Below are 26252 nucleotides of genomic sequence, written 5' to 3' on the forward strand. Positions count from 1 at the left end.
CTTAGCTTCCCTGGTAGCTAGATATGTGATTACATTCTTCCAGTGAGATCTAAGTGGAAATTCATTATGGATCTTCTGTTAAATCTCCTTAAAAGAAAGGGCATGTCCTTACATTTCTCTTCCCTTCTGTGTTCATTGAATGGCTGAAATCTAGCAGTCACCTTGGACCGTGAGGTAGCTGAGAATAGTACAGTAGAAAAAAGAACTATGGAGCTGTTATATATCAGGCCTGTCTACCTCTGGACTTTTTTATATGAGAGTAAAATAAGCCTCAGTCTTGTTTACATCATTTTATGGGGCTTTTCTATTATATATAGCCAAACCTAATCCTAACTAATATGTTGGATTGATGAAAGTCAACTGCAGGAGTAGTTATGTTTACAGAGAAAGACAGAAAGTTTGATACTAAGATATTTACAGAATGAAGGGGAGTAAATGTGTCTGAAAATAACTACAATGAGAAGAGGAGGTGGCCAGTACTTCAAAGGAGTGGGATCAACTTCAAAAGCAAAGTGGGGTATATGTCTTCTTCAATCCTCATGCTGCCTAGAGTTCATCATTGCTGTTTCTCTTTATCAATTCCTCCTGCTCAGTTACATTATGTTTTATTGGATCAACTTAATTTGAGAGTAATCAGGTAAACACATATTAATAGAAATGAATGGTATAGTTAATGTTCTTCCTCTAAGAAAATTTCACTAGACTGTAGCTCTGGGTCAAATCCTGAATCAAATAAATACATTTCTTTTTTTAAACTAATGTTTAATTATGAAATAGTTTTTGATTTAAGAAAGGTTGCAAAAATATTTCAAAGTTCTTGGATATACCACACCTAGTTTTCCTTACTGTTTACACATTAATATGGTTCATTTGTCACAACTCATAAACCAATATTGACACATTATTATTAAATTATTAATCAAAATGCCTACTTTATTTATATTTACCTACTTTTACAATTGATCCTCTCTTTATTCCAGAATATCCTTTACATTTTTATGACAGATCTCCTTAGGTTCCTCCATACTGTGACAGTTGCTAAAACTTTCCTTGTTTCTGTTGATCTTAAAAGTTTTGAGGTGGTCAGGTAGTTTGTAGAATATTCCTCAACTTGAGATTATTGATACTTTTATCATGGCTAAACTGGGTTATGGTTTAGGGGAGGAATACCACAGAAGTAAGTGACCTTCTTGTCATATAATTTCAAGGGTACATACTGTCAGTATGACTTATCTCTGTTGGTGTTAATCTTGATCACCTAGCTGCAGTGGTATTTTTCAAATTTTTTCACTGCAGTCTCTTTTTCCTCCTTTCCATACTGTAATTTTTGGAAGGAAATCAATCTATGCAGCCCATTTAAGAAGTAGAAAATTGTGTTCCATCTCCTTGAGAAGAAACTATATAAATTCAGAATTCTTTTGTATGGGAGAGTTGTCTGTTTCATATCATTTATTAATTTATTCATTTATTTATTTAATAATTTATTTATATCACCATAGACTCATGTATTTTTATGTCTTATATTCTAATACTAGGTTATCTATTTTATTGTTCAAATTTTCCACTATATGATGGCTCTGGTGTCCCTTGGACATATGGTTATTCAGTTTCTGTTTTGAGCACTTTCTTACTCTCTGGCATTACAAGAATGAATTTTTCTTTCATAACCAGATTTAATACAATTGGAAAATTTTTAAATAAATATATATAAATGCATGTATATGATCTTAATATAAAGAGCAAAATACGTAAGTAGAATATTAGTATGTATGTATCAATAACTAAGGCTTTGCATCTTGAGTTGTTTTGAGTGCAATATTCTATTCACATCTTGCTTTCAGCTTGGTTGAGAAAATGAGTGAGGATTTCATTTTTGGTAGCCTTACATAATTGAAATCAAATCAATTTAAAAATAAAAACTTTAAAGAGGAAATTGGGGTGTTATTAGTAATAATTAGGAATTATTAGAGGATTGTTAATTCAATACATTTACATTCTAAAACAGAGGTAAGTTTATATTATAAAAGGAGAAAATTTAAGAAAAGAACTTCAATTTATTTTTGAACAAGAATAATCTACATATCAAAAAATACTAGTTCTACTTTAATAGATGACAAATCCCCTGTATCATAAATATTAGACAAGGAAAAAGACCTAAGAAATAATATCAGCTTTCAGTACTATAGTTCTTGAAAAGGTGAAATGATAGGCAGCTGTCCAAATAATTATGTGAGGGCTGGAGATATAGCTCAGTTTGTACAGTGCTTGCCTTGCAAGCACAAGGCCCTGGGTTCAATTCCCAGCACCACAATAACAAAACAAACAAACAAACAAAAAAAAAACAAATAATTATGTGATTAAGAAGTTTTATCTCTCACATTTCTAATTCTCTTATGTACATTTGTATTTGTTAGATGTCCTTTTAGTTGTTCAAATTTATCCTGCAGTTAAAAAATAGGCAGCAATCCAAACTTATAAACATATTGCACAACAGCTATTAATGAATATACACTTGACTGGTACTTTCAGCACCTTTCCCTATGGAGTTCATTGTGCTTGACAGCTGACAATTTCTCATGAACTAGAACAAAGCAAAACTTCAACATATGAGAAAAAAATATCAACAGCAGCATTGGATGTAAACCCAAGTTTCTGCTTTTTATTTCTTTGCTCTGTTTTTGAGAACTACACAGTATGACATAAGAAAAAGAGGTATAAGAAAAATATTCCTATGTTTTAGACATAAGCTCTTTAAATTCTTATTACTTAGAATCTACTTCAGGGAATGGGAGAAAATTAGAGTAGGAGGAGACAAAGCACATTTGTAGTTCACATTACAATAGTTGGCAGTTACTTATTTCCTAAAGTAAAACTCTGATTAGATTAAATCTGGGAACTAAGAAATAAAAAAAGATAGGACAGCTACTTAAAAAAAAATCCCAATTGTTTAAATGAAGTAGAACCCATGGGTTGATGCTAAATTATTAAAATAACCTATGAGTCTAGAAAGTTGAAAGTAATTTCCTTATTAAGAAAATAAAGACATGTTGCTTAGGGAGAGGAAGCAAAAATGTCAACTTTTCAGATACATTGTAAATAGTAAGTAAAACAAAATGTCTTATCACAGACAACTATTTTAAGACCATTATTTATCTTATCTCTCAGAAAACATTTATTTCATTAAAATATTAAAAACAAACAAAATTGAGCTTTTAATAGAAAATCAAATCCTATCAGAATAATGACAAGGAATCAGCCATTTTTTAGAGATGCTGATTTAGGGTCCCCACCATAATATTTGATAGTCAAAATGCCTAAGGACATAATAGAAAAATGACTAAAGAAGTTCCTGAGCTCACAGTCTAGAAATTATTTAAAGAAAAATATGACAGATTACAAAAGTAAGGGGGGATGAATTAACACAAATGAAAACCCAGGATTTCATTGTAGAAAAAAGCAGAAAGAGGATCAATGCTTCTGTAAAAGAAATAAAAGTATTTTCTGGGAAATTTGAAGCTGAGAGTTGTTCCATCTTGTTAGGTTTGGAAGCCATCTCTAGATTGAGCATCCCAATGAAAGCCAGGGCATTAACAATGGGACATTTAAAAATAAACCATAATCACCTCAAAGAAAATAACAGCTAGTGTAAACCTGCCCATTGTCTTTGTTGAAGATATGAAATTACTCTTTTCAATTACTCCTGTCTTCATAGGCTTCCTGATATGAACATCTGTGGTTAAGATGGTTTTTCAAACCCCATCCCACTTTCCAGGGACATGTAGATTAAACTGGAGCAGAGTACAGGGTCTCAAAAATAACTGTAATGCTAGCTTGGGGTCAGTGAAGGCCAGAGACAGATTAGGCTTGACTCCCACCAAAACAGTAATCCCTTCCATGCTATCAATGTAGTCTCCCTGAATGGTATAATATTTGCTCTCCACATACCTAAAAGTAGAGAAGATAGAAGCCATGGCCTATCAACAAGGCAATCAATTATATGATCAATCAATCAGTGATTTCTGAGTACTGGTATTGATTTTGTATTGGACTTTTAGCTGTAGTAAATAGTGAAAAAAAGATATTTGTCACCATCTTTAAAGATCTTACAAATATACTAGTAAGAGGTAAGATATGTATACACATAACAGAACTCAAGGGTTTTTCTAAATATTGTGGGTTTGACTGATAATTGAAATGTATAAAAGGGCACTTAAGAGAGGGCTCTACTAGGCCCTTGAAGGATGTGAAAAATATAGATGAGAACAAAGAAAAGTATTAAAAATCAAGGAACAGCAGCAAAGTGAAAGAATAAAGGAGGAATGGGTCAAAGAATATTTATAATCAATGCCTAAATTAGTAGAAAACAAGAATGGACAGCATCCCAGATTCAGAAGACTGATGCAAAAGAGGGAACTCACCACAAAAATCCTCAAACATGTGATTCTCAATTATTTTATCAGGGCAATTGTGGTGGGGTGGTGGGTGTTCACAGATCAGGGGTTCCCAGGGAAAATGTTAACTTGGAATCCTGAAAGGATGAGGGAGGGTGTCTTTTCATAAAAAAGGAAGTGGCCCTCCAGATGGAACTAGATGAAATGATTATACCAAGTGCTTTTGGAGAGCTAAAGAGACTTTTTAGTGGGAAAATGTGGTGAACAGTAAAATATGTGGAAGAAGTGTGACTAGGAGACTTTCATTTGCTACTTTCTGTAATAAAAAGAAGGAACAAAAGAACACAAAGGAAATAAGAGGAAATTCAAATTAAGCTGATTGATGGATCCAAAAACAAGGACAGGAAAAAATTATTAGAAAATAAATTTTAGGTAGAATTCTTCAGATGGAATTCTGAAGGAACTGATAGGTGGTCAAGTAGTACTTTATCAAAATGGGGCTGGAGTTTTGAAGAGATTAAATAGGAAAGGATTTGAGAGCTTTGTTTTCTGGAGAAGATATTAACTCAGGTGTTTGTATGCATGCTTTTATTTATCTTATAGCAGTAGGTCAAGAGCTTGAGTTTTTATGAAGGTTTCACAAAAGGATTCACTAGTTCCATACTTGCAGGATTGTTAAGAGGTTTAAATAAGCTCCATGTACATGAAATGTTGAATGTAACTGTCAACCCTAAATAAAGTTCAAATTATATTCTTGGGGACTGCTTAGAGTAAGAAGGTGGTGGGACAAGAATAAGTCAAAGGAAGGACAGCAGAAAAGTCCAAATAAAAGAGTTTAGTGCCAGAAAAGGGAAAGAAAACCCTCCAAGGGAAAATGTTTAAAAATGCCAACCTCAGTAGTGAGAGATTGGAACCTGGTCATGAATGACTTTCAAGGGAACAGTGTCAGGAGTAAGGAGGTGAGTTTAAAATGCAGGGACTCTGGGGAACAAGGTGAGAGGCCTGAGAGCATAGGATGTAGAAACTTTAGATGTTTTGGCAATGAAAGAGGGGAAGAAAATAGGAGAGCACCTGGTAAGGATAAGAAGATTAAATAAATAATTACTTTCTCTTCCTCCAATATAGGGGAGTTATGCTAGTATAGTCAGTTGCAGAAAACCACCATTTAGGGGACTTCAACAATCAATTTCCACTTTTTCTGAATAAAAACAACCTTAGATTGAGCTCAAGTTCAGACTTCCAAAACACTGTGTTCACCAAAGCACAAAACAGCCAGCTGATGTTATTACCTTACCATGTCACATTAACTTTTCATGCTCCAAACTAGTCTAACCTGCATGTGATATTCACCTGATGATAGCCAGCAAAGCAGTCACTTCAGATTTGTAAATATATTTAACAGATTTGAAATTATCATTAATTCAACATATTCTTCCTTCCTTTGACTGCTCTATTACTACTTCAAGTAATTCCTCCCAAAAAAGCATATCTAACTTTTTTCTCCATGAGTTTTTTCTATCTAACTTTTAAGTCCTAAACATAGTCTTTATACACTTTTCTTGAGTTTTCTCCCCTTTCTCAATCACATTGAAACTGTTAGTGATATTTCTTCATTCAGTTGTCACCAATATTGTTCCCTTTTTAATCAGAATTCTCAAGATAACAAGAGGAAACTGAAATATAGTAAAATATTCTTTGTATTAAGAAATATGTAGAAAAAGTTACATACATTATCCTGGGAGAATTTCTTATATTTTTGCCATTTCCTCTTGAATTTTAGTTATACCTGCCATCATTTCACTTTGTGAGAAAAATTTCTTCAGCCCTAAAGAAAAAAAAATTAAAATTTGAGTGTAAATTACCTCAGTAAAAAAAGAGCATATTAACAATTACTGTGTTATGAGAAATTCAAAGAAATATTGAATAATTTTCTGTACTCAAAGAGTTTATAGTTTGCTTGATTACCCAAACCTGCCACCATCAAAATATAAGTAGAACATATCTAATTGGAAAAACAGAAATGTGAAATGTTCCAAACCCCAATACTTTTTGAAAGCTGACAAGATGCCACAAGTAGAAAATTCAGCACTTGACCTAATGTGATAGCTCAAAGTCAAAAAAAAAGGAGCATTAAAACTATTGTATAAAATTACCTATGGCTGTGTTTATAAGGTACATATGGAAAATAAGTGAATTTCAATTTTAGATTTGGGTTCCATCTCCAAGATAGACCATTATATATAAGCCAATATTTCAAACTCTGAAAATACATGAAGTTCAAAACACCTGTAGTCCTAACCATTTCAGATAAAGAATATTCACCTGTATCAATATGTGTAGCTTACTTTATACTGCTTTGTCTTAACATATTTACTGTACTGTGCTTTCCAACAAATACCTGCCTCCTCCCTAACATAGTCTTTGAATTTGTAAATGAATTATGGACACATGGAAATGACAAATGGTCTTAAAAGCACATGGAAAATGAGATACAAGGTCAAAGGAAAGTTGGATGTGGTGACACAACCTGGAATTCCGCACTTGGGAGGATGAAGTAGGAGGATAATTTGAGTACAGGGGTTCAATCAGTCTGATCAATGTAATAAAACACCACCTCACAAAAGGAGGGGACTGGAGAAATGCACCTACACAGGTATCTAAATAACAAATGTATGTTATACAATGGAGAGTAAAGGAAGTAAACATAAAATCTCAATCACATTTTATGCTAAAGTCCTATGGAAGATAAGCCTCACCTTCTATCCTCTTTTATTAGATAGGAGTTTGTGTGTGTGGGGGGGTAAGGCAAGGGTAACTCATAATACCCAATCTTGACAAATAAATGTAAGCATTAATGTACTGTTCCTGTACCAGAATCTAACACCAAGGACATGACTAGACAAAGATAGAATCACATTTAAATTCATATAAACAACTACAGCTCAAACAATTAGCATTTTGCCCAGATATATAGCCCTCTGACCAGATATGTAGGTGCTATGCCATGTAGAAAATTTAAGCCACAATCCTAAAGTGTTACTCTATAAAATTCTGGAATGTAGAATTTCAGTACAGTCTTACTGTACTGTCTTACTCAGTCCAATCCTTCTTTCTACAATACAATATCAAGTGATCATCTCTTTCCTCGTTAAAAGTCTCCAGTCTTGGAGATCTCACTGCCATCTAAGGAGATGATATAATTGAATGCTGTAGTTGCTGGAATATTATTTTTTGTACTGATCCCTAAATCTACTTCTATTCTACTTGCATCATTGGAATTAGCTCTTCCTTCTCGAGCCACAGAATTGAATTCTAACACCTGACAGTTCTCAAAATGTGTGAAAAACACCTGTCATAACTACTTTAGTCTTCTTATTATCTGGCTAACCAGCACAGATTCCTTATATAACAGGTTTTATGTTCTCTGCCATTCTAATTGCCCTTTTCTGGGCACACTGCATTAACTATCATGATTTGCTCCTCCTGAAATACAGAAATCAGAAATTCAATACTCAGAGCTTACTGTGTTTTTTGATGTCTTTTCTCATTTTAGATACAGAAATTATTACTTATAAATCAATAAGGAAGAATGGGAATATTTCCTTTGAAATTAATCACAGGTCTTTCAGGATGCTCAAGAAATATATTTTGAGAGCTTATTTTCAATTACTTCTTACAGGGTATTCATAGAGGTGATATCAAGAAAGTTCTTGGCTGCCATGTAAGAAATTTGCATTTAATGTAGACTATAGAGAACCACTGAAGGATTTTGACTGGGAGAGAACTCATATCAGATTTGCAATTTATAATACATGTCAGAGGGAGTAAATAAATGCAAGTAAGTCTTGCATTTATTAGCTTGAAACTTTATGGAGGAGGAGGGGGTGGAGATCTATTTCTTGGTGGTGACAGGAAGTGGATTCATAAAAAATAACAAAAATCTGTTAAGATTTGATGGACAAAGATATTTACAACATTCCATGATGCAGTTCTCTTTGAATTCATTAACTTTCAGTATTATCTTGTTTAGACACATATTGTATCATATTTCTTATCTCCCTCCAAATCTTGTTCCCCTTTTTATATTCCTAGTTTACAATAATGGCCAGAGCACCTGGGCAGATTCTTTTCTCTCTTATGCCCAACATGTTTTCTGCTACCAAATCTTTTTAAAAGTTCCTATGAAGTTTTATTCAAGTTTGTCACCTTCTATTCATTTACATTGCCATTACTTTGGTTTAAAGGCTTCATGAGGTCTTACTTGGGTTGACATTCCCATTTTACTCCCTCTAACATGTAATCTAAATTGCAGATCTGATTTGAGTTCTCCTCTCCCAGTTAAAATCTTTCAGTGGTTCTCTACAGTGTACATTAAAAAAAAAAAAAAACTTGCATGGCAGCCAAGAACTTTCTTGATATCACTTCTTTGAATACGCCTGACTTCATTTTCCTTAATTCCTATTACATTATTTCCCAACATTCTCAATTACTTGTAATACCCAGAACTCAATTTACTGTCATTTTCCCCTAATGTTATATAAATATTGGTGATTGTCCCACTCATATATCAAAATTTTCTTTTTTCTTTTAGCATATAGCCATGGAAGAATTGGGTACTTGTTGCCCACTGTTCCCATAAGAGCTACTCTACATTGTTACTAGACCATCTGCTCAGGATGCAGTAAATATGTGTGAAGTGAATGAACACATTAAATGTTTGTTTCTTGTCTATCATTCTTCTATTGTCACCGCCTGCGGCAACAGTCCCGCGGATATTAATTACTGCCTGCAGCAACAATTGCACGGGTATATATATCAGAGGTGGACTGGAAACAAACTACTTCTACTATCTTTATCTGGTGGGCTGCTTCCTTGCTTATTTGCTTGTTCCCTGGGCTATAGAGGAAGATTGACTTTGCTTAAAAGAGAAATAGAGACTTTGAGAGGAGGGAGGCTTTGAGAGGAAGATCGCTAGCTAGCTGCCTCTTCTTTCTGCTTTCTGCTTCTTTTTGTTGCTGCTTCTTTATGCTTGCTGCTGCCTCTGCTTCTAGCAGCTAGCAATAGGAGCAATAGGAGAGAGCAATTGGACTAAGCCACACCTCTAGATAGCAGAATGAAGAACACAGGATGGAGGACGCACCTCTCAGAAGAAGCAGCAACACTAAGAAGAAATAAATCTCTGATAAGCATAGTCTCTCTCTCTCTCTCTCTCTCTCTCTCTCTCTCTCTTAAGGAAAGCATCTCTCTCCTCTCAAAGACTTTCTCTGTAAGCAGTATTTTCTTCTTCTCAAAGCCGTTCTTTCTCTATAGCCCAGGGAACAAGTAAACAAGCAAGGAAGCAGCTCAGATATAGAAGTAGTTTATTAACAGTCCACCTCCAATAAATACTAGTGTGATTGTTGCTGCAGGCGGTAACAAATATCTGGGAATTGGTACCGCAGGCGGCGACATTATGACACTGAGTTCCATGAAAATAGGGATTTTCTGTTTTTTCTAAACCTAGGAGATCATATATATTGAGAGATCAGTAAATGTTTGCTGAACAATGTTGTTGAAGAACAGTGAGGAATTGAAGTTTATTTTCCTAGGGTCCTAAGACCTAATGTGGGAATGAAGAGAGCCTAAATTAAGCTCTATGGTAATGGGTCTTTCAAGGTCTACTCTCAGTTGTAAGGCATGTTGTATTTGTGTAATCCTGACTTTCTTAAATCCTGACTTGCCCTGCACATTTTGGTATAATGTTACAAGAGAAAAGAGATATGGCTGTCATACTGGTCTTCCAGACCATTTCAGCCTTTTAACATGAAGAGAAATTGGCCAAGGCACTTGATAAGCTGAGATCTTATAAAGTTTCTACTACAGAATTCAGAACTTCATTTGCTTGAAGGCCATACTGTATTAATTAGAAATGACATTTATTAGATATATTCTTTGTGCTAGGCATTGGTCTAGCCTTGGAATAGAAAGATAAATAAACATGATTATTTAAAGAGCTTTCAATATACTAATAAAGGAGGGAGTAAATATGCATAGATTTGTCCTGTATAAACAGAAAGTAAAGGGAGGGCATACTAAGAAGAGAACATCAGAAACAAAAGCTCTGGGTACAAGGATATCTGCTATATTGTTGCTTAGTGAGCAAGTCATCCAGTGCTTCTAGAAGTCTTGATGTGTGGTAAAGACTAATAAAAGATGAACCTGAAAAAGCAATTTATACCAATCTGTGGGGGAACCTAAATGTCACCCTATGACATTATACCTTCTGGTAATACAAAGAATTGGTATAACTTGATATGGTTTTCAAGGAAAGAAAGTTGCTGAATGAAAGAACCCTTGTGAGACAGGCAAAACAGGCAAAGAACAAAGAAACTTGATTTCATTCATGGCAAGAATGTGGGTTCAGTGTTATAGAAAAGGGTGGAATATTTCTCCTGACAAGAGGGCAATAATTCTAGAGAATGAAGGAAGAAGGAAAATGGGATTTAGTAGAGGGAAAACTGACCAAAGAAGAGGACAGACTGAGCTGGGCAAGCTTGAAAGACTAGGAGAAACTAGGTCAAAGATGAACTAGTGAAGATAAAATTCAGGGATGAGAAAGACAAGAATTTGATAGGTAGACAGGTAAGTCATGGCTAGAATAAAAACCTCATGGTTCCTGTTGGAAGTTTGGTAAAGTCATAGGAATTCTTCCGAAGATTTCTTTTTGGCAAAAGTTGGAAGAATGTGTGCTAGGTTCCTGCTACCATAAGAAGATGACTTTTTGTACATTTTCCTTTGGATCACCTAATCTCATACCCATAATGCAGATTCTTCCAAATACTCATTTTTCCAATTTATCTTCACAAGTTACTTGGGCATGGAATGAGTCCCATTTGCTTCAAGCATACTAAGATGCTTTGGCCTATGTTAATAAATTTTTATCCCCTTACTTAATTGATCTAATTAAAATATCCATTTAATATTACTAGAATTAAGCCAACCATGGGTTACTTGCATTTGGTGGTCCAGGGCTTTTAAATAGTACATGACCTACTGCATAGACTGTAAGAAATTAAGAAATGTCAGATACTCGGAAAGATTTTTTTTTACCTAATAACTATATAACACTATATTTTTTTCTCTCTGACATCATGAGGATCTCACTAGTAAACAGTAAGCTTTAATTCCAATGAAATCACTGAATATTTTTAATTAAATACTAGTAATGATAATAAATTTTATTATAATAGTTATAGGATCAAAGAATTTCTTCTTTAGGAAGAAACTTCAAAGTCATCTGGCTTCTCTCTATTCTGAGGTTTAACTCTCTTCCATTCACCTCTGTTCAAATGGCCATCTAGCCATGTGACATTCATTTGCTATTATGTTTGGTTTTCTCACAATTTCAGAGGCTGCCCAAGGAAAGGTCTTGTTTATCTAGGCATTAGACTTAAACCCTGACCCTAGTAGAATAAAAAGAAGGCCCAACTCTCTATCATGTCAGCTCAGGAACTGACAACCTCCATAAGACTCCTAAAGCAGAAGTAAAATCAAGAATCAATAAATAGGATGGTATCAAATAAAAAACTTTTTCACAGCAAAGGAAACAATCAAAAGAGCTCTCAGAATGGTAGAGAATCCTTAACATCTACACCTCAGAGCATTAATCTCAAGGATATACAAAGAACTCAAAAAGCTTAATACCAAAAATCCCCAAGAACTCAATTGATAAATGGGCAAAGGAACCAAACAGACACCTCACAGAAGAAATGCAAATGGTCAAAAAATATGAAAAAATGGTCAACATCTCTAGTCATGAGAGAAATGCAAATTAAAACTATACTGAGAGTTCATCTCAGTCAGAAATATATCAAGAATACAAGTAACAGTAAATGTTGGCAAGGATGTAGGGGAAAATGTTTACTCATACATTGCTGGTGGACTGCAAACTGGTGCAACCACTGTAGAAAGCAGTATGGAAATTCCTCAGAAAACTTGGAATGGAACCACCATTTGACCCAGTTATCCCACTCCTTGGTTTATACCCAAAGGACTTAGAATCAGCAGACTACAGTGACACAGCCACATCAATTTTTATAGCACTTGATTCATGATAGAAAAGCTATGGAACCAACCTAGGTGTCCTTCAACAGATAAATACATAAAGAAAATGTGACATATATACACAATGGAATATTACACAGTCATAAAGAAGAATGAAAAAATGGCATTTGCTAGTAAATGGATGGAATGGGAGAATATCATGCTAAGTGAAATAAATCAGGACTAGGGTTGTGGCTCAATGTTTGAGTGTTTGGTTAGCATGTGTGAGGTCCTGGGTTCGATCCTCAACACCACATAAAAATGAATAATATAAAGGTATTATGTCCATCTACACCAAAAAAATATTTAAGAAAAGAAATTAACCCATCCCAAGAAATAGAAGCCCAAAGTACTCTCTGATATGTGGATGATAACTCATAACACGGGAGGGTAGGGAGGAAAAGTGTGGACTTTCACTGCATTAGACAAAGAGGAATGAAGGGAAAGGAGGAGGGATGAGAATGGGAAAGACAGTAGAATGAATTAGACATAACATTCCTTTGCTTATATATGAATACAAAACCAGTGTAACTCTACATCTTGTTCAACCACAAGAATGGGATCCAAATTGGAATGGGTTGCACTCTATGTATGTATAATATGTCAAAATACACCTTACTGTCATGTATATCTAAAAACAACAAATTAAGAAAAAACTTTATATGAACAAAAAAAGGAAAATGACTTTTTTTTATTTTTTAATGTTAAACTGTTATTATGCAACCCTCAAGATTTCACTCCTTGGTTCTAGTTTGAATCTTTGCCCTACTAAGTAGGTTATTCCTTCAAATATTTGAAGGGAACTCTCAGATCTCCTGCAGATCTTAATTTATTTTGCCTAAATTTCTCTAGCAAATTCACGTGCATTTCAAATGATATGTTTTCACATTCCTTAAATCATTCTTATCTCTCTCCTTATTCAATGAATTTCAGTTTCAATTTTATAATGTTTTCAGGTGGTACTCTGATCAGTTTAGAGAACAATTATGTGTTCTGGAACATAATAATTTTTTGATGATGCTAGATTTAATCATGCCTTTTAGAAGCCTTATTCTCTGTTGACTCATACTGATCCTACTATCCCAAACCTCAAAGTTTTTTTCTAGTACTCCTAGCCAAAACTGAAAGAAGGTATGTAAAGTGGGTGTGAGGATTTGAAAGTTGAATATTCTACATTCTGGATTATTCTTCTACCAGGTGTTAACTTGCTGTCTGAAATTAAGTCACCATTTCTATATTTGACATTCTCTATAATGAAAAATGGCATTATTTTACTTCACAAATGCATTCCAGTTGTCCAAAATTTAGATGAGTGGAATCATCTGGGGAGCAATTTTGTCAAAAATCTTATGCCTGTCCCACCCAGATGTACAGAATAAGCATCACCAGGGATGAGATCAAAGCATCTCTAAGTTTGGAAAATATCCCAGGTGATTCTAATATATTTTTTGTGGTTATAAGTTACTACTTTAGAGTCACTTAAAAATAAATATTCTAGTAAAAACTTTATGCCAGATATTATGCAACCCTCAAGATATCAGTCATACATACTGCTATTTAAAAGCAAGCACATAAACACAATTAAACATCATCAAGTAATTAAATAGTCAATTTGTACAGTCACTTACCTTTAAAACTTGAGTGGCACAGCATCCTTGGAGCTCTGCAATGGACATAATGGCTCTTAAGGGTTGAAGCAGGCCTATGATAGCAAGAATTGACTTTTCAATGTTGGGGGAAGACCTTTTTATATGGGGATATCTTGTTTTTGACCACTTTGATGGAAACTTCAAGAAAAGCAAAGGCAAACCTACAGTCTGTGGCAAAGATAACAGCATCAATGTTGTCCTCTCTGGAGCATCCTCAAATATGGCAGCTGTCTCTGTGAATTCCTTCACATTTCCTTTCACTTTTACCAAGTCAGAAATTATATATTTGGCAGATCATTTATCATTGGATGCTGGCTCAGAGCTCTATGAGTGCTGATAAAGATAAAGAGGAGAAATGATAGTGACCAAGAGAGAGGGAAAGAAGGGGAAAGAGAGAAATAAATCATGTAAGTAAAATTTTGCTTTGGTCGAGGTGGTTAAACAATGTCAATGGTTTCCACTCAGTCTACCAATCAAATTTGGAAAGGTTCTACTTTATACTATTTCTACTTTACATCAGCTTTTCAGGGCAAAAGCTGAACCCTAGAAGTCACTGAAAGGGGAAAGTACTGGAGAAGTGAAGGAAGAAGAGTCATATTTCAGGAATGCGTATGTGATTTCTTAAGTAATACTAACACTCTGTGGTATCATAAGGTCATAGGCCAATAGTTTCTGTCTACATATTATTAAGTCTAGCAGAACTTGTCCGCTAATATTCTGTTCAGTTCCATTTCTAATTCCAAAGGTCCAAGAGGTAGACTTAGAATTTCATTTCCCAAACTGTGTAATAAATTACATCCATATAGCAATTTAGAATTTAAATTACATTTCCATGCACTAACTTGACAGTCACACAAACTCTATGAAGGAGATAGCATAGGTGTCATTATCTAGGTTGTATAGATGTGGAAACCAAAGTAAAGAGAAGTGAAGTGACTTGACCAATGTTATACAGCCTAGTATTTTAGAATTTCTATTAAAATAGCTTTCTATAAACTCTGTTGGATACTTTGGACATGTTAAGTAGTGTTTTCTAGAGACAGTATGGAATAAGGGTGTAAAATATGTAAGCCAGGTTTCCAGTATCTTGGGTCTTTAAAAAAAAAAGTCTTAATTCAGTTTTAAAACAGTCTTAATTTCTGAATTTTAAGTCAGTAGACTCTGACAGTCCTAATTCCATTATCTTCCTGGCCTAGCATCAGAAATATTGTATGGTTTACAACTGTCCTTGATTTGCTGAGTTTAATTTGCTTTGATTCTAACCTTTAGGAAGATTCTTTTCTGCATCCCAACCTCATGATTTCATTTTTCTTTCTAAACCTATTCCCTTTCACTAGCAGTACCACCATTTACATAGATGGCCAAATCACAAAACTGTCTCATATCTGCTTACCAAGTCTATGCTCTTTATTCCTTAAAAAGGAAGATTACCCAGAATTGTTTTGTTTCCTCCCTATCTCCCCTGAACTATTACAGTTGTCTTTAGGGCTTCCTTTCTATCTGCCTTCTATACCATTTGCCTTAGAATAGAAAGGCAAGTAAACATGATTTTAGGATCCTCAATTTATAAAAGAAAATAAAAAGCTATAAAGAATATTATCGGGTCAGGTGCTGTAGTCATTCTACAATACTTTTATTGCAGATTTATTATTATGTCACTTACTCACTTAAATTCTAGGCAAGTGCTCTGCCACTGAGCTAAATCCCCAACCCCCAAACTTTTTATTTAGTAGAGCATACAAAAATTTTCTTACCTAAAAGACCTAGAGATATATTCAACTACACTTCTACCTTTGCCATATAGTCTAGATATATCAGACTATATGCAGGTCTCAGGCTATAATGAGCCTTTTGCTATTCTAAGATATTATAATTAGAATGCTACATGCTGTCAGTATTTACCTACCTCTTATTATTCCATAACACCTCAATTTGTTTTGCAACTACAAAAGATATTCATGCTTAAATAACTAAGTAATTTTTTTTTTGTGAAACACACTATCCAAGTATCATCTCCCTAATTAATTTCAAATTGCTGAAGTAATTTAGCAAGGCCCTAAGCAACTTAGTGAGACCCTATCTAAAAAAATACAAAGGGCTGGGAATGTAGGTCAATGGTAAAGTGACTCTGGGTTCAATCCCTTGTACCCAAAGAAAAATGAAAAGAATATTATTGGGATATCTGTGGAAATTTGAATATGCCAACATTTTAGATAATGTATTTTATCAATGTTAAATTTCCCAAATGTGATAATTGTATTATGGTATATAACAGAGTACCATTTTTCTTAGGTATATATTAATGATTTTGAATTACTTTAAAAAAATGTTCTTAAGTATGTATGTATACTACATATTGTTTGGATCTTCCTATCTTCTAAAAGGGAAAACAAAAAAAAGTAAATATGGCCATATTTAATAGGTGAATCTAGGTAAAAGATACATGAATTGTCAATGTATTTATTATTAACTGCTTTTCTGTAGATATAAACATTTTAAAAAATGAGAAATTAGACAGAAAAAATAATTTAAAGTCAGCATATAGAAATGATTTCACAATGGTCCTCCTGGCTGTATGAGAGCTTCATTTTTTGTACTCTGCATCCTATGCATTTCTTTGTCATATTCTGTTGTCTGTTAGGGGTTAGGGATAAGGAGGGAGGTAAGAATGGAGGAAGGAAGGACTGTATAGAGGGAAAAAAGGGGTGGGAGGGGGGGAAGGGAATAAAATAACAAAAAAAAGAATAAATAAAATACCAGGCATGTTGAGAATGTTAAAAAAATTTTAAAAAACAGTCTCACATAATTCCCCTTCTGAGCCCTGTAACACTCAAATAATATTCTCATTGTTCTTTTTAAGAAACTGACATAATATCTCTGTGGCCACTAATACTGACATTATATCCTCACTGTGATCTTTGACACTCACGTTTTCTGAAATGACTTTAGACATTTTCATTTATCTTCACTGGTGCCTCTGATACTCACCTAATTTCTTCACTTGATGTATGACACTCACATGATATCCTCACTGTGAGTTGAAAGTCTCATAATATCCCCACATGTCCTCTGACAATGTCCTTACTGTGACCTCTTATAATCACAGTATAACCTCACTGGGACCTCTGTTACTTATGTAATACCCTCACTGACCACTGATGCTCAAGTAATAACCACCGTGTGATCTCAGACACTCATATTATGCACTCAATTTGACCTCTGACACAGACATTATATCCTTAATTGGATATAATGACACATAATAGCATCAATGTTACCTCTGGCACATAATAACTACATTGTGACCTCTGGCACTCACGTAATACCCTCACTATACCCTCTGAGACTCACATTAATCCCCAATTCTGGTATCTGACAATCACATAATGCACACATTTTGATCTCAGACAGAGACCACTACCACTCTGGTCTCTGTCACTCACATAATATCACACTGTGTCCTCTGAAATTCACATAAATATTATCACTGGGTCCTCTGACACACATAAAATATCCTCATTTTGACCTCTGAGATTCACATAATACCCTCATTGTGATGTCTGAAACTGATAAATCCTCTCTCTGAATTCTTGCACTCAAAATGTCATCATTTTGGTCTCTGATACTGACATAGTATCCTTATTCTAACCTGTGATACTCACATAATGCACACAGATTGGCCTCCTATACTCACATATTACATTCAATGTGACTTGTCATGCACATAGTACCTTTTGTGACCTGAGACACTCACATCATTCTTGCAATATAGCTTCTGACACTCATAATTTCCACATTTTGTTTCTGTTATTCCTATAATATATTCAATTGGCCTCTGATACTCACATACTATTCTAATTGTGACCTCTGTCACTCAATTAATATACTCACTTTTGTCCCTGATATTCACATAATATCCTCATTTCACATCTAGCACTCACAAAATGCCATCACTATTACCTTGACACTCATATAATACCCTCAGTGTGACCTCTAATACTCACCAAATACCTTCTATGTGGCCTTATGCACTCACATAATATAATTGTCACCTCTGATGCTCACATAATACACTCACTGTGGTCCAAGACAGTGTGACTTAGGACACTCAATATCCTCAAGCTTGCCCCTTATGTGACTAAATGTCCTCACTGTGGCCTCTGACACCCACATAATTTACACAGTGTTGTCCTTGTGATTGACAGTATATTCCAACTGTAGCCTCTGACACTCAAAAAGTATTCTTTCTGGGACAGTTGCCACTCACATAATATCATTTGTTTCTGACACTCATATAATACCACCACTGTGGCCTCTGACACTTACATAATATACACAATTAAACCTCTGACATTTACATAGTACCCTCACTCTGGCCTCTGAAATTCACAAAATATCATTACAGTGGTCTCTGACATTCACATAATATCTTCAATGAGGCCTCTGATATTAATATAATACTCTCACTGTGGCCAATAAGACTCACATAATTCCCTCACTGTAGCCTCTGACACTCACATAATGTCATCACTCTTACCACTGACACATGATATTCTCAATGTGACCACTGTGACTACTGTCACTCATTCAGTATCTTCCCTGAGGCCTCTGATATTCAGTAAGCACAGTCTGGCCTCTGACACTGATATGATGTCATCAGTGTGGCCTTAGACATTTATATAAAATCCTCACTGTGCCTTCTAACACACAATATCCTCACTATGGTCTTTGAGTCTCACATAATATTCTGTGTCCTCTGACACTCATATAAAACACTCACTGTTGCCATGACAATCACATAATATCTTCTCTTGGTCTGGCTCAAAAAATTCCCTCACCGTTACCTTGATAGTCACATAAAACCCTGATTGTGGCCTCTGACTTTCACATAATATCTTCACTGTGATCTCTGAAGTTCACATCATAACATGTGATTTCTCACACTCTCATAATACCCTCACTTTGGACTCTCCCATTCACATAATATCCTCACTATGAATAATTACATGCACATAATGTCCATACTGTAATCTCTGACTCTTACATAATACTTTTCTTCTGGTCTCTGAAACATATAAAATATCCTCCATGTGACCTCTTTAACTCACATTACACCCTCACTATAACATCTGACACTTAAATAAAGTCCTTATCTGCTCCCTGACATTTATATAGCATCCTTAATATGGCCTCAGGTTCTCACATAGTATTCTCACTCTGACCGCTAACCTTGACAAACTGTCCTCACTGTAGCCACTGAAATCCAGATATTACCCTCATGCTGTCTTCTGAAACACAATATCTCTCTGGCAGCCCACTTTCACATAATATATTTAGTCTGCCTACCAACACTCACATAACACCTTCAGTATTCCTCTGACACTCTAGTTATTACCTCACTATAGCCACTGACACAGAATATCCTTATGTGGTCTTTCACACTTACTTATCCTCATTCTGGTCCCTTTTGCATAATATTCTCCCTTGACCTCTAACACTTACATAATAACTTCACTGCAGCCTAAAATGCTCACAAAGTATTTCCACTGTGAACTCTCACATTCATATACAATTCTCACTTGATCACTTTTGAAAAAATACCATTTATTTTTTAAAGGTTTATATGTAAATTAAAGAAAAAATAAAAAGAAAGTAAAAAACAAAGTTATTAATTTGCAAGCAGCTTACTTGGACATGCCCTCCAGGTGATGAGTATACATACACAACAGCACATTTTATGTGACTGAGATCATTGTATCACTCTTTTCCACACATGAATATTCACCAAAACAAAATCTAGTACCTACCTCATTTGACCACTTACATACACATAATATCATAACTGTGACACAAGAAACTCACATAAATACCCTCACTCTGGCCTCTGACACTCATACAATGTTTATACTTAACCTCTAACATTAACATAATAACCTCACTGTGGAGCATAAAATTCGCATAATACACTCACTGTGACTGAACATACTAATACCATTAATGTGACTGCTGACACTCACATAATATCCTTAGTATGCATAGTGTCCTTTAGTATTAACATAATATTCATACATTATAATTTATAACTACTACAGTAGTTATCCTTTGGCTTTTAATGCCAACATATTATCAATCATTTTACATCAAAAATTAAGTTTCCCAGAGTCCTTTCAAATTTATGTAATATGGTATATGTGGCCTCTTAAACTCATATAAAAACTGTCCATTGGTGCTGGGTTTGTGGCTTACTGTTAGAACACTTGCCTAGCACAAGTGAGGCACTGAGTTCAATCCTGAGCAACACATAAATAAATAAAATTAAATTTAAAAAAGAATTTTGTTATTTTTTAAACTGTCCCTTGTTTTTTCTATACTGATATTATATTCATACTATAGCATTAAAACTGCTGTAATCACTAGTCTCTGGCTGTTCGTACTAACATTAATTCCATTCTATAAAATCTAAACTGAGAGAATAGCTTCCTGACTTGGTACCCTCAATAAGAATGTGATAAATTTGTTGTACTCTCTAAAACTAATAGCTGCCATGTGGTCTTCAATGCTAAAAAAATTCTTACTATTCCACATTAAACTAATATAGCAGATTCCCTGGAACATTAAAGATAATTATAATATCCATAGTGACCATCTAAAACACATATAATAACTCCCCTGTAGACTTTGATAATAATAATACAATATTCCTATTATGGTTGTTCCATGTCTTTTTTTTTAACAGTATATGCATACAATAGTATGGAAAACTATACAAGAGTTGTTCTGTTCTTTAATATTAATATAATTTGTCTGATATTACAACATCAGAAATGGATATCAGTCATTCAGAGTACTCAAATACTAATATAATATCCAAACAATAGTATAAAATACAAATATAGAAGCTGTGCTATGGCCTCTAAATCTAATGTGTTATTCATAGCCTAGCATCTAAAATGAATATACTAGCTTCCCTCTACCTTGAAATACTAATATGGCCTCCATATTATCATCTAAAAACCCAATGAAATATATATCCTGTAGCCTTTAATATTTCAAAATGCCATCTTTTCCATAAAACTTGAAACCATTATAATAACTTATTTCTGGATTTTAATATTCATTTAATATCTTTGATATAACATCTAAAACTAGTAAACAGGTGTTCTGTAGCATTTAACATTAGCATATTTATATTATACAACCTTATGCTAATAAAATATCTGCATTTTTGGCATTAAATAATTTTTAGGAGTTATTAAAATTATTGTATTAACTACTATGTTGATTTTAATCCTAAGATGATATGCATATTTGAGTTTCTAAAAATGACCTAAAGATTTATTTGTGGCTTTTAATACTAATATGATATCCTTACTATGACATATCAAACTGATATGATAGCTGCCTTTTAAAATTGATGTAGACTTCACTTGTGTCTTTTCCTCCTGTGCTCAGGAGCCCCAGGTTTCTGTGCAACACAGGGAAGGAGAGACTGAGGGAGAACGCAGGGGCACAGTGCAGACCAGGAAATGGAAACATTGACATTCAGGGATGTGGCCATTGATTTTTTTCAAGAGGAATGGGAATGCCTAGACCCGGCTCAGCAGAATTTATACAGAGATGTGATGTTGGAGAGCTACAGAAACCTGGTCTTTCTGTGAGCAGTAAACGGACAACTGGGATCATTGCAGAGGAGGCGGCTCAGCACAGCGCTCAGACTCGGAGCAACCACTGGGGCTCCGGGCAGCTGCCTGAGGAGGAGCAGTGTGGCGAGCTATTTAGACTCAGAGCCATCGCTTCTGAACACCAGGGAGTTGCCCTGAGGAAGAGGAGAAGCGCAGCGGGTCACTTGGTCTAGGAGTGACTGCAACAGAGCTAAGGTCAGCTGCCTGAGGAGGAGCTGCATGGTGAGCTGTTTGGACTCAGAACGACCACTTCTGAACACCGGGGGTGGCTGCCGGGAGGAAGAGGAGGAACGTGGCAGGTTGCTTGGTCTAGGAGTGACTGCATCAGAGCTACAGATGGTTGCCAGAGGAGGAGCTGCATGGTGAGCTGTTTGGACTCAGAACGACTGCTTCTGAACACTGGGGGGTTGCCTGGAGGAAGAGGAGAAGCGTGGCTGGTTGCTTGGTCTAGGAGTGACTGCATCAGAACTACAGGCGGCTGCCTGAGGAGGAGCTGCATCGCGAGCTATTTGGACTCAGAACGACCGCTTCTGAACACCAGGGGTTGCCCAGAGGAAGAGGAGAAGCGTGGCGGGTTGCTTGGTCTAGGAGTGACTACATCAGAGCCACAGGCGGTTGCCAGAGGAGGAGGCGAGTCGTGAGTTGTTTGGACTCAAAGCGACCACTCCTGAACACCCGGGGGGCTACCCTGAGGAGGGGAGGAACAGGGTGGGTCACTTGGACTCGGAGTGACTGTCTAGGGCTACGGGCGGTTGGCAGGAGGAGGAGACGCAAAGTGAGTTGCTTGAACTCCTAGTGACTGCGTCGGAAACCAGGCCGCTGTCCAGAGGAGGAGGTATGTGGTGGGTCTCTGGGTATTGGAGCTATTGTACGGGGCTCCAGGTGGTGGCTCAGAGGAGGGGCCACATCGGCAGGTGATTAGGTGCAGACCGGCTTCTTGCTGGAAGAGCCACACTGAGACACGCCTAGGGGTGGAGCAAAGTTTCTAGGACTGCGGGCAGCTTCTCTAAGGAGAGGCAGCCTAAGGAGACTCATCTGAAAAGGGTGAGGCTCCCAGGCCCAGGAGGTAGGTCCCGGCCCCTGGGAACTTTGCAGAGGAAGACAGCCCAGCCCAGGCGGTAGTTGTAGATTGAGGGGAACCTCTAGGAGGGGAACTGACCAGTGAGACATCCCCACTGGGTGAGTCTTCCCTGCCGGGTGAGGTTTTTCCACAGGGATGGTAAAACCAGAGACATAGCCCCAAACAGGCCTTGCCTCAGCCTGCAGCCTAATTCCCCTTTGGATGACCACTGGTCAACAAGTGGAGGCACCTAGCCCACTATCAGGGAATATAACCCACCTGAGGGTCACCATCCCTAGAGAGGCAGCTTCCTTATGGAGCACAGCATTATCAACTCCCTCCAAGACTGCAGGCCACTGAAGATTAAGAGGGGATATACTAGCAATCTTCAGGGACATTATAAGTCAATAGAGGAAATCTGCAATATCTTAAGGACCCACTGATTCCTCAACAATATGAGAAAACAAGGGAAGAAAATGCCCCAAACAAAACTAGATGTTACATCAATAAAATCCAATGACAGCATGGCAGAAGAAATGACAGAAAGGGAGTTCAGAATGTACATAATTAAAATAATCATAAAAGCAAAAGATGAGATGAAAGAGCAAATGCAGGCATTGAATGATGAGATGAAAGAGCAAATGCAGGCATTGAATGATAGCACCAATCGACAGTTAAAAGAGCAAATACAGGAAGCAAAAGATAATTTCAATAAAGAGTTAGAGATATTAGAAAAAAAAATCAAACAGAAATCCTTGAAATGAAGGAAACAATAAACCAAATTAAGAACTCCATAGAAAGCACAACCAATAGGATAGAACACCTGGAAGACAGAACCTCAGATATTGAAGACAAAATATATAACCTTGAAAACAAAGTTGAACAAACAGAGAAGATAATAAGAAATCATGAACAGAATCTCCAATATCTATGGGATATCATGAAAAGGCCAAATTTGAGAATTATTGGGATTGAGGAAGGCTTAGAGAAACAAACCAAATGAATGAACAATCTATTCAATGAAATAATATCAGAAAATTTCCCAAATCTGAAGAATGAAATGGAAAATCAAGTTCAAGAGGCTTATAGGACTCCAAATACACAAATTACAACAGACCCACACCTAGGCACATTATAATGAAAATACTGAACATACAAAATAAAGACAGAATTTTAAAAGCTGTGAGAGAAAAGAACCAAATTACATTCAGGGGGAAACCAATACGGATATCAGCAGATTTTTCAAAGCAGACCCTAAAAGCTAGAAGGGCCTGGAACAACATTTTTCAAGCTCTGAAAGAAAATGGATGCCAACCAAGAATCTTATACCCAGCAAAACTTACCTTCAAATTTGATGATGAAATAAAATCATTCTATGATAAATAAAAGCTAAAAGAATTTACAAAAAGAAAGCCAGCATTACAGAACATTCTCAGCAAAATATTCCATGAGGAAGAGATAAAAAACAAAGAAGCAAATCAGCAAAGAGAGGAATTATCCTAAAGGAACTGTCAAATAAAGGAGGAACCAAGTTGTGTCAAAAAAATAAATAAATAAATAAAATTTAAAAAATGAACCAAATGACCGGGAATACAAATCGTATCTCAATAATAACCCTGAATATTAATGGCCTGAATTTATCAATCAAAAGACATAGATGGCAGATCGGATTAAAAAGAAAGATCCAACAATATGTTGCCTGCAAGAGACTCACCTCATAGTAAGAGATACCCATAGACTAAAGGTGAAAGAATGGGGGAAAATGTACCATGCACATGGACTCAGTAAAAAAGCTGGAGTATCCATCCTCATTTCAGATAATGTGGACTTCAAGCCAAAGTTAGAAGGGATAAAGAAGGACATTTCATACTGCTTAAGGGAAGCATAAATCAGCAAGTTATAACAAACATAAACATCTATGCCCCAAACAGTGGCTCATCCATGTATGTCAAACAAATCCTTCTCAATTTTATAAACCAAATAGACCGTAACACAATAATATTAGGTGATTTTAACATGCCTCTCTCACCACTGGACAGATCTTCCAAACAAAAAATGAACAAAGAAACCATAGATCTCAATAACACAATCAATAATTTAGACTTAACAGACATTTATAGAATACACCATTCAACCAAGAGCGAATACACTTTCTTCTCAGCAGCACATGGATCCTTCTCTAAAATAGATCATATATTATGCCACAAATCTAATGTCAGCAAATACAAGAAGATAGAAACACTACCTTGTATTCTATCAGATCATAATGAATTGAAGTTAGAAATAAATGAAAGAGTAAAAAACAGAAACTACTCCAACACCTGGAAATTAAACAATATGCTATTATATGATGAATGGATAACAGAAGATATTAGGAAGAAAATTTAAAAATTCTTACAGGTAAATGAGAACAAAGAAACATCATATCAAAATCTCTGGGACACTCTGAAAGCAGTACTTAGAGGAAAATTTATTTCATGGAGCGCATTTAATAAAAGAAGTAAAGCTCAACAAATAAACAACCTAACACTACAACTCAAAGCCCTAGAAAAAGAAGAACAGATCAACACCAAAAGTAGTAGAAGACAGGAAATAGTTAAACTCAGAGCTGAAATCAACGAAATTGAAACAAAAGAAACAATACAAAAAATTGACAAAATAATAGTTGGTTCTTCGAAAAAATAAACAAAATTGATAAACCTTTAGCCACACTAACAAAGAGAAGATGAGAGAAAACCCAAATTACTAAAATTCAGAATGAACAAGGAAATATCACAACAGACACGACTGAAATACAAAACATAATTAGAAACTATTTTGAAAATCTGTACTCCAACAAAATAGAAAATTTCAAAGACATCAACAGGTTTCTAGAGACACATGAATTGCCTAAACTGAAAGAGGAGGACATATACAATTTAAATAGACCAATTTCAAGTAATGAAATAGATGAAGTCATCAAAAGCCTACCAACAAAGAAAAGTCCAGGACCAGATGGGTTTTCAGCTGAGCTTTACAAAACCTTTAAAGAAGAGCTCATTCCAATACTTCTCAAACTATTCCAAAAAATAGAAGAGGAGGGAACCCTCCCAAACTCGTTCTATGAAGCCAATATCACCCTGATACCTAAACCAGACAGAGACACATCGAAGAAAGAAAATTTCAGACCAATATCCTTAATGAACATCGATGCAAAAATTCTCAACAAAATTTTAGCAATTCGCATTCAAAAACATATTGAAAAGATAGTGCACCATGATCAAATGGGTTTCATCCCAGGGATGCAAGGTTGGTTCAACATCAGGAAATCACTAAATGTAATTCACCATATCAATAGACTTAAAGTCAAGAATCACATGATTATTTCAATAGATGCAGAAAAAGCATT

At 35.5% G+C, this 26252-nt stretch overlaps 1 pseudogene; it reads right to left on the reverse strand.

Moving 5' to 3' along the window:
- Positions 1-3602: 3602 nt before the first annotated feature.
- LOC124974938 (flavin-containing monooxygenase 5-like) overlaps positions 3603-26252 on the reverse strand; it is a 472178-nt pseudogene continuing 449528 nt past the window's right edge.

This window comes from Sciurus carolinensis, unplaced genomic scaffold (genome assembly GCF_902686445.1).
Source record: "Sciurus carolinensis unplaced genomic scaffold, mSciCar1.2, whole genome shotgun sequence".
Classification (NCBI taxonomy): domain Eukaryota; kingdom Metazoa; phylum Chordata; class Mammalia; order Rodentia; family Sciuridae; genus Sciurus; species Sciurus carolinensis.